The following is a 6000-nucleotide window of genomic DNA, read 5'->3' as shown; positions in this document are numbered from 1 at the left end:
ATTGAAGGGCCGATCCTCGGCAAACAGACGGGGAGGATGACGTTGAGTGCTTTTAGGGATCTGTCGATGCCGATCTGGATTGATATAGGCATGGAACTCCGAGACCGTCGAAGTCGATGACTGAGCAGAGGAAGAGCGATCCGTGCCCAAGGGACGACTGAGGATCTAGTCATTATCGATGTCGGAGAAAGGACACATATCAACCAGTGTGTCACGGTCTAGCTGGTGTATGGGAGAGTCTAGCTGGATGGTCGGTATCGGTGGAGCGACCGGAGCCTCCAATGCCGATACTGCCATTGGAGCGGGGGGACCCGCTACTTTCCCAGACTTCGCTGCCTTTAGGGCCTTAGAGGAGTCCTTTTTGGCCGACGTGGTCTTTACCCAACTTCTCCTTCTTCTTCACGGAAGTGGATGCCGAAGACTGCACCGACGGTGCCGAACGCTTCGATGTTGACTGGACGATATCCGACGAGGACTTCGATACCAGAGCTGTCGATGTCGATGGTCTTACCAGTACTTCTGGATCCATGACGGAAGCAGGATTTAGCACCGATTCCAGTAACGCCACCCAGAGACGCGCTGCTCGGTTTTTCCTAGTCTGATTTGAAAACTTGGCGCAGTGTCGACAGGACTCTGGCCGGTGTGTCTTCCAAGACAAAAAATGCAAAGGGTGTGGCCGTCAGGTGGAGCAAGTTTACTGCCACAGCCCTTGCAACCCTTGAAAAAGCCCCACTTCTTCTCCATAAAATAAACAAGATGGAGAAGAAAAAGAGATGGGAGGGGGGAGCCCGAGGGCCAAAGTGAGGTAAACGAAAAAACTTCCCCCTCAACTAAACAAAGTCTTTTTTAAAGAAAACAACAATAAACAAGATAGAAGTGAAAAATAAAGAAAACTGAAGAGAAATCCGAAGAGCCTCTGAGGAAAAAAAAAACCTACCGATCAGACTGACGAAAGGAAGGTGCTTCCAGCGCGGCGGAAAGAAAGGAACTGGCAGGATGTCTGCGCCCACCCCTCTGGGCATGCATGGTGGGGTTCCTGCACATGCCCGAGGTCTGGGCACGAAAATCCATTAAGAGCTTGCTACAATGCCCATCAATCCAGCGCATGCGCACTGTATCCCATGGGTGTGAAGCACAGAGACCACGTCGAAGATCCAGCCTTCTGTGGCAGTTCTAAGTAGAGTTCCCACATGGAACAGGCAGCTGGCGTCCTGCTGCAAGTCTCCGTGGCAAATGTAACCTCTACTTTGGCCCTGAGAGCCTTTTAAATGGAGGAGCCAGGGATGGTTCCACCTGAGATTTACTGCATCTGCTCTATCACTGAGCCACAGCCCAAAAGGCAGACAGTATCTTGGGGAAGTTGTATGCAGAATGACTGCGAATTAACTCAAAGCAACTACATTCTACCTGGTTTGTCATCGACCCCGTGACTTGTCGTAGCTGTGTGCTGGTAAAGCCCCAACTTCAACTAAGCAAATAGTGATTTAGTTTGGACAGATGATGCTGGGGAGCTCCAGACAGTAGGCTAGAGTCAAATGGAAACAGGGCCTTCCTGGTGGAAGCACCCCAGATCATGGAGAGGACTGACTGCCAGTCTCCTGTTGACGTCTTTTCTCATTCAGGCACCATCGTTCTTGTTTCCCTGGTCTTTTGACTGAACACTATTGCTGGTTGCCTTCTGTGGTTTTATGGGACTTTAGCGTTATTTGCATTAATTTGGTGGGTCTATGTAGCATAGAAAGGTGGGATAAGAGTGTCTTAAGCCAAATTAAGACTCATCATCACCATGTTGGACACCACAGCCCTCCACCAGTGCTGACATGCAAAAAAATCCCATATAAGAGATAAGAACACTGAAAGAAAAACAACAATCCATTTATTTATGGCACTATTTTCAACTGGCACATAACTTCTCACCTTCTGCCATCTCTACTAGACACACTTCACAAAATATGCCCCTAAATTCTAGCAGACTAATGAACACACGCAACACAGAGAGACATGAAGCTGACATATGCTGAATCAGACCCTTGATCCATCAGGGTCAGTATCGTGTACACTCTGACTGGCAGCAGCTCTCCAGGGTCTCAGGCAGAGGTCTTTCACATCACCTACTACCTGGTCCGTGATTGTGCCTAGTGGGTACATGCCCCCTAAGCTCCTCCCTGAGACTTTCCTTCACACAATGGTTAAAGGTCTCAAAGCATAAGTCTTCTTTCTCCAGAGAGGTATCTTTAACCTTACACCAACCCAGATTTGGTTCACCATTGCCTTCCTCATCCATCCCAGCTATCTGTTGAGCAGCCCATTCGAACTGATGGGGCTGGGGACCAACAGAACAGTGTATCTCCTCCCTGATGTTCCCATATTATAGACTTTAAAGCAAGGCATGAGCTATTGGTAGCTCTCCTCCTCCTCTCCTCCATTCCCTGCTCTGTCACAAGACCAAGCTCCGCTAATTAATTCCATTTTATTTTTAGCCATTATGATTTTGTTAAACTCTGAGAAGTCCAGATCATGGAAAAGCCTATTATAGGGCATGGGGAATTACGACAGACATTAACAGTGCAATCCTAAACACAGTTACACCCTTCTAAATCCATTGAACTTAATGGGCTTAGAAGGGTGTAACTTTGCTTGGGACTGTAGTGTAAAGCCCAGAGCCTGTCATCTTTAAATGCTGTCTGACTAGGCTGTGGATTGATGGACTGTCATGTTTTGGGCTGACCACTCCTTGGATTTTATTCCCTTAAGAATGCGTGCAATTACTCCACAACTCATTCTTGTTGTAGGAACAGTCAGCTCATATTACCCCTATTTTGTGTCAGCTACACTGGCTCCCGGTTAGAACAAAGTCTGAGTCCAGTGGCACCTTTAAGACCAACAAAGTGTAGTTCTTGTTGCTCAGTCGCGTTGGTCTGAATCAGCAGAACAAACTTAGAGTCCAGTGGCACCTTTAAGACCAACAAAGACCAACAAAGACAGCAGTTTTTCAAATACATTGGCCATTCCAATATATTTGAAAAAGTGTGCATGCACACAAAAGTTCATACCTTGAATAAACCTTTGTTGGTCTTCAGGTGCCACTGGACTCTAAAGTTTAGTTCTGAGAGCCAGTTGATGTAGTGGTTAAGAGAGTGGACTCTAATCTGGGAGAACCAGGTTTGATTCCCTACCTCCTCCACATGCAGCCAGCAGGGTGACCTTGGGTCAGCCACAGTTCTGTCAGAGCTGTTCTCTCAAGACCAGTTCTCTCAGAGCTCTCTCAGACCCACCTACCTCACAGGATATCTGTTGTGGGGAGAGGAAGCAAAAGGAGATTGTAAATCGCTCTGAGACTCCAAGTGAAGGGCGGGATATAAATCCAATCTCTTCTTCTTCTTCTTCTGGGTATAAGCTTTTGTGTGCATACACACTTCTTCAGATTAGTCTCCGGTACCAATTCAAGGTGTTGGTTTTAACCTATAAAGCCTTTAACATTCTGGGGCCTTCATCAATGTTCCCTCTCAGCTGTGGAGTCCTGTGAGCAAAAATTCTACTTTGTGAGCTACTGGCATTAAAGTTGTGAGCAGGTGATTTGGCTACTGCATAAATTAGTTTGCACTGGAGCCATCCTTCCTGAGCTAGACAAAAATGTGTGAGCTGGAGGCTAAAAAACTCTGAGCTAGCTCACACTAACTCAGTTTAGAGGGAACACTGGCCTTCATACCTGCGGACCACTTCTCCTGATTAAACCCTTTACACCCCCTCCAGTCAGCGTCTGGGGCATCTTGCAGGTGCCTAGCCCTTGGACAGCCCATTTATCTTCCACCAGGGCCGGGGCCTTCTCGGTTGTTGCTCCTGCTCTTTGGAACCAGCTCCCTGATGAGGCCTGCACTCCACAGGATCTTCTTGCGTTCTGCAGGGCGTGTATGGCTGCTCTGTTTCATCAGGCCCTTGGCAAAATTTTGTGGAATTGTCCATGGTCTATATCTGGTAACTGTTGACTGGATTATTTCTTAGGAATTTGTTCTTATATTTTTACTGTAATTGTACTGCTAGCTGGTGCTATTTTAATGTTTTAGATGTATTTTATTTCCAAATGTTTTATTGTAAACCGCTCCGAGAACACACAGGAGACAATGTGGTATAAAAATGTAATAAATACATAAATAGGTATCAAAACTGCACTTTCATTTCTGCAAATACCTCCATTCACCCCCAAAAGATGCCACCTCAAACTTTCTCCACTGTGTAGTGCCACAGTAGAGAGCAAAACTGTTCTACACGTCAGCAACTTGAAGACCCAAACCAAGGCACTTGTGAGGGAGTTGAGAAATACTTTGTTTTTGCTGGAGAGAGGGGAAAAATGCAAGCCTGCCTATAATAGGGGTGTAGCTCCAAGTGGATAATTAAACTAAACTTTAAACAGATTAATTTAGTGTCAGATTACATTAAAGTGTAACCCTGAAATAGCCTATTAAAATAAGATATATTCAACAACAAACCTTACTGACTCATATCCTCCATTCAACTCTGAAGAAATTAGTGAGCCCTACCCATGTTACATGGCACAATTCAAGCTGCATAAGGTTATGACCTGTCCACTATGGTGCACCTTCAACAGAGGGAATTTCCTCCCACAATTAGTGTGAACAACAGGAAAACAATAAGAAGAATACTACACATTTGTATAGCGCTTTTAACAGGCTGTAATCCTCACAACAGTCCTGCAACACAGATGTTATTATCTGCATACTGCATATGGGGAACCCAGGCCCAGAGAGAGAGTATGGTTTCCCTAATGAATTCACGGCACAGCAAGATTTGGACTGGGTATTTCCAGATTCCCTGGATGAGCTGCTACACCACATTGGTTTTCAAAAACTGGCTTCAGAAGGCAAGGACTCTAGCTCTTTTTAAGAGGTTGCACCGTGAAACATAGGGCCTTCTTTTAAAAAGCCACTTTATATATATAGCCAAGCCATTTCTTTGACTTGCTGAAATTCTTGACCACATTTAAGTCATAAATAATCAGCTGGTACAACACTCCAGCTAAGGGCTGAAGCACACAAAACATATTTATTTAGTTACTAGAAATAATGCCCGTTGCGGAATAAATACAACGGGATCTAGAAAGTGGCTCTGGGAGAGTGCTCTGGCTTTGGGCAAACAGTGTCAGTTTCCTGTGGCGACCTCAGCAGGGTTTAATGACAGAGTCCACTGTTTTCTCCAGAGGGACTGATCTCTGCTACCTGAAGAGCATTTGTATGTTTGAGTTATCTGTAGCCCTCACCTGGAGAGTGGTAACCATTGTTACCCATTCTCCTCTCCCCTATGAGGTATGTTATGCAACTGAAAATTCCAACTGCCTTGCGGGGGGGGGGAGTTTGAGGTGTGGAATGGAGTGAAGTCCAATCAGCTTCCATATGCAAAAGACCTTGAAGGTTCCATATGCAACTGACATTCCAACTGCCTTGCGGGGGGGGGAGTTTGAGGTGTGGAATGGAGTGAAGTCCAATCAGCTTCCATATGCAAAAGACCAGGTTGTCGCAGCAGTTGTGGTGTGGGTGGGACCCGGGCTTTGCCTTCTGATTGGTGGCGATATATGCTGAGGAGCAGTGCCATCAGCCATACACTAAGGGAGTGCATTTTAGAATTAGAACTTTGGCACCCACTATTCAATTATATATAAGGAGAGATTTGCTTCATTTATACCCCAACGTTCTCCCCAATGGGGACCTGAAGTGGCTTAGATCGTTCTCCTCTCCTCCATTTTATCCTCACAACAGCCCTGTTGAGACTGGCTCAAGGTCACCCAGCAATCTTGAATGGCACAGTAGGGATTCCTAGTCCAACACACTAACCACTACACCACACAGGCTCTCTCACAAGACATTACCTATCACAGAATCTATCCAGCCCCGTCTTCACTGCACACATGTCCCCAAATGAATGCAGAAAGAAACTAAGGAAACAAGCCATTCCCATGCATGACTACCAGTAATTTCCGCAACCGTG

The sequence above is a fragment of the Gekko japonicus genome, unplaced genomic scaffold (genome assembly GCF_001447785.1).
Source record: "Gekko japonicus isolate JY-2015 unplaced genomic scaffold, Gekko_japonicus_V1.1 scaffold524, whole genome shotgun sequence".
Classification (NCBI taxonomy): Eukaryota; Metazoa; Chordata; class Lepidosauria; order Squamata; family Gekkonidae; genus Gekko; species Gekko japonicus.
Note: the sequence above shows the minus strand (reverse complement) of the source record.